Below are 11,212 nucleotides of genomic sequence, written 5' to 3'. Positions count from 1 at the left end.
GCTTTCCATTCTCAATGTGCACAGACCGAAAGTTCATTTATTAAAGGATCAATAACGGCGCCGGTCACGTCCTCATGGTCATCTGGGAAGGGAAGGAATAGTAGGTTTGACATCTGTTGTTACTAGAGACTGAGATCACCTCTGCATCTCCACAATTGCCACAGATTATTGTTAGTGGCGGGGTAGGTGGTTACACGGATTATGATTCACCTTGGTAAATGATGCGATCCATGCAACTTTGATAAAAGGAAAAAAAAATACTATGAATTATTTGATTAATAATTATTAGTGCCAACATAAGTCGTCACCTATTATGACGATCTTTTCAATGAATTTTAAAATGCAAGAAAATAAGCATATTGAAAACCATATCAATTTATTTTATTTACTAGAAGAAAAATGTTCTGTGTATCAAGTATACATAGAAAGTCCATAGATGTGGTGAAAACCAGTCTAAAAAGAATAAACGAAGTCTGACTAATACAAAGAAAGTTTCTAAAAATACATCTGCTTGACCTTTTCAGGGGTGATTTTAGAACTAAGAACTTACCACCAAACTATCAAATAAATAGCTTGTGATAGATAAAAAATACCTTGTATCGTATTCACTTCACAATGTTTACATTGAGGATGAATGTTTATTAGACCTCTTCATGTTTTCAAAAAGTATCAAGAATTCATCTGGTCAGCCCAGAATCACAATTCTTATGCTAAAATAACCCTTCTGTCAAATTTTCAGGTAATTCGGATAAAATTTTGAGGTGGCTCAAGTCGATTTAGTGTTTTTGGGCTATTTTCAATTTTGAAAAAAAATCTAACAAGAGATATAAACGTCGAAAACTATCGCAACAACCTCCATACTGAAGCATTTGGTGTGCTCTACAAGTCTTGTAAACATTGCAATTTGTTTCGTTTACGTTTTGACCATGTTAAAGTGATTTTCGTGCTCAAAAACACTGTTTCTCTAAAAATCATTGGTTTACAAAATTCTTAAATTTCTGACAAATAAATGCTAATTTATTATACTATTATTCCTCTGGACATTTTAAGTAATATAATTGCCAATGTGCGAATTACCGTTTAATTCTTAAAAATCACAAGCTAAACACTTGTCATAAATTTGCAGGTTAGGATTTCTTCATACAAGTAATCCAAGTTTTTTGCTCATCATATTCACTAAGAATTGAAATTAATTTGTATTTGTTCCATTATGTCCTATTACACACATCATTCATTCGTCGTATAGAAGGCGTATTGAGTTAAGCAACTTGTTTAGTTCTATAAACATTTATGGAGAGAGAATGAGTTCTATGTAAAGCTTTCATTTCCAAATTTTAAAATTGTTTATAGAAAACCAATAGAAAACAAAATATGTGAATTAAATGGAATATTATTAATGTTGAGAATGTATGAAGAGAAGCGACAGATATTTCTAAAAGGACTATACGCTTCGACACATCTATTCAAAAAAGCAACTGTATTATGAAGGTCATTTTGAACTAGTTTCATCAAATTTCTGCTGAATTTAAAAATCAACTGACTGAATGGCACCAAGATATTTGTGGTAGTAGACCTTTAGATTGAGTGTGATCAAAATTATCATTCTACTAAGCACAGCCTATCACGATACGTGTTATCAAATATACTATATTAACAATATGATTCACTCTCACGAAATTTTGCCCAAAAGGATCGATACACACTGAAACGAAACTACCCAAAATATGAGGATCGTTAAACACACACACTTCAAAATGTCATCAGAAAAAAACTAGGGATGCCTGATGTTTTTTCGTGCACATAATCGATTAAAGTTAATCAACTGATGAAATTGGCCAAATTTTAATGCCTCCGGATGAGCAGGAAAAATCATTGATTGCATGAAAAATCTCCCGGAGAAGCACCTGTTGTCATTAACTGTTAGAAACCTTAAGAAATGTTGATCAATGAAAAATAGAAAACGACATAGGTAGCATTCTTTCAAAAGCAACAATAATAACATAACATTCACACTAGGGTAAATCACTACTTGGGCCTATGGGCCCGATTCCCGGCTCACTGCACAGAAAACTAAGGATTCATACTTTTTGGAAGCCGTAGGTTTCTGATTGATAATTTTTAAAAAAGTCTCCCATTTTTTTCGCACAATACTCAATATTTTTCAACTATTTATTTCACTCCTAATTGGTCCAATTATAGAAAATAAAAATGCAGATCACTACATCACTGAGCCGGAGTGAATCTTTCCACTTTTACAAAACGGTATTTTTATATAAACACCTACCTGAAAATCGTCACAGTTCTCGATACAATCATTGCTTCAATCTGTTAATCACCACACAATAATTCTAAACTCACGCACTTTAATCTTTTCTATTTTCAGAAAAATATATTAAGCTCGTTTAGTGGAATGTATTAAACCGTCTAAGACGAATTAAGTACTGTCCATTTAATTCCACCAGTTAATTTTCGTTATCTTTGCAGATACGTATTTCGACCACAACTGTGTGGTCGTCTTCAGTGTCTTGTACTTGACTCGACTTAGTACTCGACGAGTCAAGTACAAGACACTGAAGACGACCACACAGTTGTGGTCGAAATACGTATCTGCAAAGATAACGAAAATTAACTGGTGGAATTAAATGGACAGTACTTAATTCGTCTTAGACGGCTTTTCTATTTGTTCGTTTCACTAGAACTAATATAAGCTAATATGCTAATACATTTAAAAATGTATCCTCAAACCGAACAAAAATTCACCTCGGCCTAAGAACTTCTAGCCGCACCGTGCTGCCAGAAGGCCAGGAGTCTTTTTAAATATGAATAAAATCCTTCATCGTTCATAGGAAAACTATCTAATTAGTTGACGCTATAATGTTATTTTTGGGCTGCAAAATGGTGGGTTGACATCAAGGAAGGAGCGCCCAACAGAGCTCTGGTCCCCACAAGTCCCTATCTCACGCTTCCACGAGTCGTCCGATGACAAAAGACCGCCAGCTAAGGGTTGTGTACTTAGCTGGTAGTGCAGCCTGGGCACTGTTGTCCTTCTGACATCAGCTAGAGTGAGAAGGTACGCCTCGAGCGTCTGTTCACCAGGAGGTGCGGCTCAAACAGCGTCTGCCTGGTACCCAGCGGCTGATTAACGAAATGCTGTATCGCGACAGCTATACCTAAGGTGGCAGCCCCATCATCGCGATGTAGGTAACGCGACCCCGGTAAGGTAGCTTACTGAAGCCTCTCAAATACCACGAAAAATGGAGATAGAAGAAAAAGAGAAAGTTATTTTTGGCAACCGACCCGGCAACGAAATAAGGACTATGACTGGAAACTCGGTACCTGGAATGTCAGGACCCCAAATGAACCTGGACGAGTGAGCCTTCTGGCTCGTGAACTGCAGAAGGTTGGAGTGAACGTGGCTGCTATTCAAGAAGTCCGATGGCCTAGATCCGGAGAACGTGAATTCCAAGCCGTGGACCCCACGACCAATACTGCATTCAAGTATAACATCTATCACAGCGGCGGTGAAAAAGCAGAGCATGGAGTTGGTTTCGTAGTGATGGGCAAGCAGATGAAGCAAGTGATGCGGTGGAAACCCATTAGCGAACGAATCTGTGGTTGAGGATACGGGACAAATTCTTCAATTGCAGCCTAATCAACATTTACGCACCGACAAACGATAAATCCGACGACGTGAAGGACACGTTTTATGAATGTCTTGATAAAGCCTATGGAGAGTGCCCAAAGCATGACGTGAAAATTGTTATCGGAGACGCTAACGCTCAGGTCGGTAGAGAGGACTTTTTCCGTCCCATAATCGGTAGGGAGAGCCTTCACTCCATTACCAATGACAACGGCCTACGGCTAGTAAATTTTGCTGCTGCCAGAGGGATGGCCATCATAGGCGTGAGCGTTCTCAATAGTCCCCCCCCTGATGTATTGCTTAATTGCGGGCCGGGGGTACGGACTGGGGAAAGGGTTTTGGTTTTAGTGGGTCGGGTAAGAGTTACATGACATACCCATCCCCACACTACCTGAGTACCTCCTCAGGTGTCTGGTTGCAGATTTCCGTTTACCCATGGGGGCAGCAGGGACCATGTCCAAGGGCTTGACGACCCCTCCCCAGCTGTCTGCGAGTCAGGGAGAACTGCCTAGGGCGTGGTGGGATTTAGCAGTGGGCTCTGCTAAAATCCCTCCCAAAAACCACAAGTGCCCGTAAGCGGACTCTATCAAAGCGACTGTGTGCCGCTTCAAAAGCACAAGCCCAGGGAGGGAGTGCCAACTGGCATGTGGAGTGTCCCTACTTCGGTAGGGTAGTGCGTGAGCTGCTTTGGCAGGGAGTGAGTGATCTGTTTGTGCTGAGGCAGGAGTGTCATAGCGAGTCGCCGCCGCTATGGCAGCCTCGAAGCGCAGCAGAAGTCTGAGTATGGACTGCACATGCTAAGGTAAGAGTGTCGTAGCGTTGCTACCGCTATCGACACCTCGAGGCATGGCAGTGGAGTGTTAGAATAAGTTGTGGAGTGTACCTACTTCGGTAGGGTAGCGCGTGAGCTGCTTCGGCAGGGAGTGAGTGATCTGGTTGTGCTGAGGCAGGAGTGTCATAGCGTTTCTCCGCCGCTATTGTCACCTCAAAGCGCAGCAGAAGTCTGAGTATGGACTGCACATGCTGAGGCAGGAGTCGAGGTATCCCATCGACACCCCGAGGCATTGCAGTGGAGTGTTAGAGTGAGCACCTGAAAAAGGGTCACATGGAGCGAATGGTCTTTGGAGAAGCTGCTTCGGCGGCAGGGTAGCAGTGGGTTGTACCACACACCTACAGTTGTGCACATGTGGTGCATGGGGAGTGTCCCTGCTTCGGCAGGGTAGCGTATGGTCTGCTTCGGCAGTGGTGTGATTGATCTGCTCGTGCTGAGGCAGAGTGTCGTAGCGCAATATCTGTAGGCCCAGGCAGTTACCGCTATTGACACCTCGAGGCATGGCAGCGGAGCGTCCGGGAGAGCATCCAAGTAAGACTCAAATGGAGTGAATGGGGTGCGAGCACCCAAGTCAGTCTCGCGTGGGACGAGTGCCTGTGTGAGCGATAATGAGTGAGTACGCTTAGTACTGCCGTCCCCAGAAGTAGTACTGCGAGGTAGTTCCTGGGGAAACGATGGTGGAGCCCAAGGGAGTTTAGTCGGTATTACCGGTATGGTCGAGTCCGACACTCCAGTACACTTCCGTGTGGTAGTTTGGCAACTACAATGCACGTGTACTGGGTTAGTGTGTAAATGCATTCTCCCTTGTAAAAAAAAAAAAAAAAAAAAAAAAGATTTCCGTTTACCCTTGCCCAAGAAAAAAAAGGAGGGATGGCCATCAGTAGCACCTACTTTGCACAAAAGAACATCCGAAAGCACACCTGGAGACACCCAAATGGTGAAACTTGCAACCAGATAGACCATGTTCTGGTGGATGGGCGCCATTTCTCGGATGTTATCGATGTGCGGACATTCAGAGGTCCGAACATTGACTCTGATCACTACCTCGTTGTCAGTAAAATTCGATCACGGTTGTCAACTGTATCGAACGAAAGATCATAGCGAACGATGCGTTACAATATCCAGCGATTGTCGGCGGAAGGAGTATTGGCTGAGTACCGCCAGAAGCTCGACGAACGGATAAGTGCAATCAACGTTAGCGACAACATCAACGATCTATGGGAGTCGATCCATGGAGCGGTGAGCACAACAGCACGAGAAGTGGTAGGCACTGCACAGAGGCGACCCAGGATGGGTTGGTTCGATGTAGAGTGTCAAAGAGTGACAGACGAGAAGAACGTTGCCAGAAGCCGGATGTTGGTGTCAGGTACCCGATCGAATAGAGATCGGTACAAGGAAGAAAGAGCAGCCGAAAAACGAACCCACCGCAGGAAGAAAAAAGAGTACGAAGAACAAGTTATTAGTGAGGCGCAGGAAAAAATGGAGCAGATCGATATGCGGAGGTTTTATGAGTCTGTCAATGGCGTGCGGAGAAAGACAGCGCCATCTCCCGTCATGTGCAACGACCAACACGGGAATTTGCTGACAGATAAAACTGAAGTGGCTGCCAGGTGGAAGCAACACTTCGAGACATTGTTGAATGGAGGAAGTGACGGTACATCGGTGAACAGAATAAATATTAGCGACGATCATCTGTTTATTGATTTCAAGGGGGCGTACGATTCAGTGAAACGGAATGAATTATGGCAAATTAAGCTTGAACATGGTTTTCCGGCGAAACTGATACGGCTGATTCGTATAACGTTGGACGGATCGAAATCAAGTGTAAGGGTTGCGGATGAAATATCGACGTCATTTGTTACCTTAGATGAATTAAAGCAGGGTGATGCACTCTCGAATCTACTGTTCAATATAGCGCTCGAGGGAGGGATTAGGAGAGCTGGAGTGCAAAGAAGCGGTACCATTATCCAAGGATGTTAACGATCATTCAGTAATTTGCGTTCGATAATTTAGTAGTTTGTCAATAACACATTCCAGAAGCTGAATTTCAAAATATGTTGTATGGTGGACTTCTAGTGCGAAGGTTTTTCTACAACTCTGCCTAATGGTTCGTTGTTTGAATTCCACTAGTAACGGAGTTATAGCTGTAGTTTCAGTAACTTAGACCGTGCTGTGGAAGAGGCTTTTGTGCCTTTCAAGAGGGAGACAACGAGGATTGGACTCACGATAAATACCATCAAAACAAAGTACATGGTCGCTGGCAATCAACGTGGGTTCATTAGTGGCGGTGGTAGCGAAATGGTGCTGGATGGTGAAAAATTTGAAGTGATGGAAGAATTTGTGTATCTTGGAACATTAGTGACGTGCGATAATGATATTACCCGCGAAGTGAAAAGGCGTATTGCAGCTGTAAATAGGGCTTGTTACGGACTTCGTAATCAGCTTAAGTCCCGTAGTCTGCAAACGAAAACAAAACTTGTGCTGTATACTACTCTGATTCTTACGGTGGCTGAGGCTGATCGGAGAGCTTTCGGAGTGTTTTTTAGCGTAAGGTGCTGCGGACAATACTCGGCGGTAAACAGAAGAACGGTATTTAGCGGCGTCGCATGAATCACGAATTGTGCCAGGTATATAAAGGACTGGATATTATTAAGCTTATACAACACGGCAGACTACGGTGGGCTGGTCACGTTGTTCGTATGCCGGAAGAACGTCAAGCGAAAATAATATTTAGTAGAGAACCCGGAAGAGGCCGCAGGCTTCGTGGAAGGCCGCGTACACGATGGCTTTTCGCAGTTGAAGAGGACCTGAGGGCGCTCAATGTTCAGGGCGACTGGAAGCGATTGGCCCAGGATCGAGTCCAGTGGAGAAGGATACTCCATTCGGCGTAGGTTCATCGAAGAGCTGTAGCCCATCTAGTATGAAAGTTGGGGGAGGTGTATTGCAACACACACAATTTGGAACACACATTCTTTATCTTAAGTAGACGACGATAGGGAGGAAAAAAGAGATGATATGTGGGGAGGGGTATTGTTTAGCAATCGATCAATTCAAAGTAAGCAGTGGCGTAGCCTGAAAATTGGTCGGGGGGGGGGGGGTGGAGCTGGTGCTTTGCTTAACATTTTTTAATTTCGAGAAGGTTCGAAAAAAAAAATTCTTCCAAAAATTTGGTCTCTGGGGGGGGGGGGGTATGTCCAAAACCACCCTCGTGGCTACGCCGCTGAATGTAAGTCTTGAGCCCCATGACCGATTTGAACCAAATTTGTATCAAATATTGTCTGTCCTAAGGAACCGATTTTAGTGGATATTGGTAGGTCCATTTAAAATGGGGAGGTTGTGAGAGAGGGGTATTGTTTAGTTAGCGATCGATTCAGCATAACTTCTGAACCCATTTACCGATGTCCACCAAATTTGGAATCCATATTCTCTGTCTAAGGAAGACTACATCAGACTAGGTACACCCAAAACAATTCTGTGTGACATTCTTTGTATTATGCATTATGAATCAAATCTCGCATTCAAAACGATCAGAGAATGCCATACTTGTTGATACAACTCATTGCATTAAGTCGGTTTATTTGGTTTCGATCAATACATTCAAATGAATCTCGTTGGCTCCTCCTAGAACAAGTATATGAATCGTGTACAGCAATATAACTTCGAACACAATCTTCCTGATTCCATTTAGCTTGATAACGGAAGAGGACACAAATATGCATGGTGATTATTCCACTGGTATCACTCATTGGAAGACTGTTACCCTTCCGCTTGTCACACCCGCATAGTATGAAACGTGGATTATGATTGCCTTTGGTCGCATTGTGCCTCATCTGGTAAATAGTCTAAATGATTAGCGCGTCAGTCTAGATGTGATAAGGGTGGAGGGTCCTGGTTCAATTCCCGTCTTTGACCAAATTTTTTTGTATGGTTTCTGAGGTTTTCACTCTGAGCATTTCACTCCTCGATGGGGGAGTGTAAATTTAGATTCAATGTAGACACTAACACATAACCAGTTCTTATTTTCTCGTGACCGGATACCTAATGCAAGGGCCTTCCGTTTACTTAATACAATCTATGCATATGTCGCAAATTATGGCAAACTATACACGAAACTAATGCGAGATTGCAATAAAGTGTTACAATCTCTGGTTGGGTGTAGGACTGGCATAGCTGAACGAGAGAGGGCATATTTATTAAACGAACAGTTTAGTATACCTTTTTATCGCATGGGTGAATTCAAACCAAATATTTAAACACGTATTGTTTACCCAAAGGAAATTATTTCAGAGAGGCTGGGAGGAGTTTTTGAAATGCGGGAGGATGTTGGGGTTGGGTATTGCTTAGATAACGACTTAATTTAAAATCCCTCTTATTTAGTTCATCCGAGGTTCTTTGACATTGTACAATGCTCCGAAAACAATTCCTCAAAAATAGCAAATCCTCGACAATAACATTTCCCTGAAAATGACATATCCCTGAATGAAGCAGGCCATTAACATAACACTATTTGGCCTAAGGTCATTCAACATGAACTGAATTTGGGATAATACTGAACATCATCAGAAAAAAATTTCATAGAAAGCATGCATTTGCTGTTTATACCCAGCAAATGCATGCTTTCTATGAATTTTTTTTTCTGATGATGTTCAGCAATGATAATTGTTACCCTTCATCGGAATCATAGTTTGCCCAGTGAAAAGCAATGAATAATGTGTTTCCTTCTGGATGGTGGATGTGATTGCTACTTTAAAAGTAGGCATTTTCTTAGAATAAGGCAATGGGGGGTGTGATCCCTTCTTTAAAAATATGCGTTTGCCCGGAATAAGACATCGGTGGATGTTTTCCCTTCTTTAGAAACAGACGTTTGCTCGGAATAAGGGTATTCAAACCCACAATCTCTTCTTCAAAACCAGTCAATATTTCCAAAAGCCTTCTTTCAATCAAATGATGAGGTATCAACAAGTAAACACAATTACCCTGTCCGATTGTGAAAAAAAACTGCAAACCAAACTGGCAACTCCGAGCAAGGCCGGGTACATAAAGCTAGTATATATATATATATATATATATATATATATATAAAACTCAATGTTTGTCTGCATATATGTATGTTCCAGCATAACTTCTGAACCCGTTGACCGATTTCAACCAAATTTGGAACACACATTCTTTACCTTAAGGAGACGACGATAGGGTTGTGGGGGGCTTTGGATAAGAGGGAGAGGGGGGGGGGGGATTCATAAGAAAACGAGCAATTTAGTTTTACTTTTGAACTCCTTGACCGTTTTCCACCAAATTCGAAACATTTATTTTTTTTTCTTAAGGAGGTGATGACAGCAAGACAAAATTTTCAAAACGACTTATCTGCTTTTGTAAACAAAGATTCAAACGACGATTTGACGAATCTGATAGCTCTCCCACGCAAACCAACACCATCAGCAGGTAGCGGAAACCTTCACCTACTTATTGGTGGTGTTCGTTTGCGTGGGAGAGCAATCAGATTCGTCAAATCGTCGTTTGAATCTTTGTTTACAAAAGCAGATAAGTCGTTTTGAAAATGTTGTCTTGATAGGAGGTAAGGCATGCTCTTTGGAAAAGGGGGAGAGTGTAACTTCTGAACCCCTCGGCCGATTTCAACCAAATTTGGAACACACATTCTTTAATTTGAGGAGACGATGATATTGGGTTAGGGATGGAAGAGAGGACGTTGTAGGGGAGGTTTTGTTTAGTTATAGATTAACTCAACCCTTCATAGAAATCATGGTTTTCCCAGTGAAAAGCAATGATTAATGTGTTTCCTTATGGATGGTGAATGTGATGTCTTATTTAAAAATAGACGTTTGCCCGGAATAAAAAAAATATATTTTAGTTACCAGATAAAGATTGTCGCTTCGGTTCCCTTTGTTCTGCTGTCCGAAACATGTGTGGTACCTAACTTTCAAATCGTATGTATTGTTCCTTCATTGACAACTGACATTTAGATCCCCTATCCTCGCCAGCAAAAGATGTTCCGGACAGCGACGACAGCGATAATCTTTATCTGGAAACTAAAATATCTTTTGGAATAAGGCATTGGTGCATATTTTTCCTTCTTTAGAAATATACATTTGCCCGGAATAAGGTGATTATGGGTTTGATCCCTTCTTCAAAATCAATCAATGTTTTCAAATGAAATCTGCCTTATTTCAAACAAATGATGAAGTATCAATTAGAAAACGCAGTTATCCTTTTGACCAATTGGTTTATTCATTTTCCGATTGTGAAACAACTGACAAGGTACAACTGACAATTCCGAGCAAGGCCGGGTACACACAGCTAGTACTATGATATTCTTTAAATTGATCTTCTAAATTTGTTCAATAAATAAATAAATAAACAATAAATGGAGTTGTGCCACCATCAAATTTTAGGGAAGAAGTCATAACCAAGATTTTTTTATGTACAGGTTATCCAACTTCGTCAGTAGATGGGAATAACCAGCGCGGGGGGAAACATACATTTTCAGTGCAAAACGTAAACAAACGAGCATAAATTCCAAAAAATCCAAGATGGCTGATTTGGGGATATTGACAAGTCGGATAACCTGTATACATAAAAAAATCTTGGTCATAACATTCATTCCAAAATGCAGCATACCGTCTGTTGGTGATTTCAGATCGATATCGTTATTGAATACTGATTACAAACTCTTCGCAAAAATGTTGTTTGTCAAATCGTATACAATCAATTAATATAATTAT

This window comes from Armigeres subalbatus, unplaced genomic scaffold (assembly GCF_024139115.2).
Source record: "Armigeres subalbatus isolate Guangzhou_Male unplaced genomic scaffold, GZ_Asu_2 Contig111, whole genome shotgun sequence".
Lineage (NCBI taxonomy): Eukaryota > Metazoa > Arthropoda > Insecta > Diptera > Culicidae > Armigeres > Armigeres subalbatus.
Note: the sequence above shows the minus strand (reverse complement) of the source record.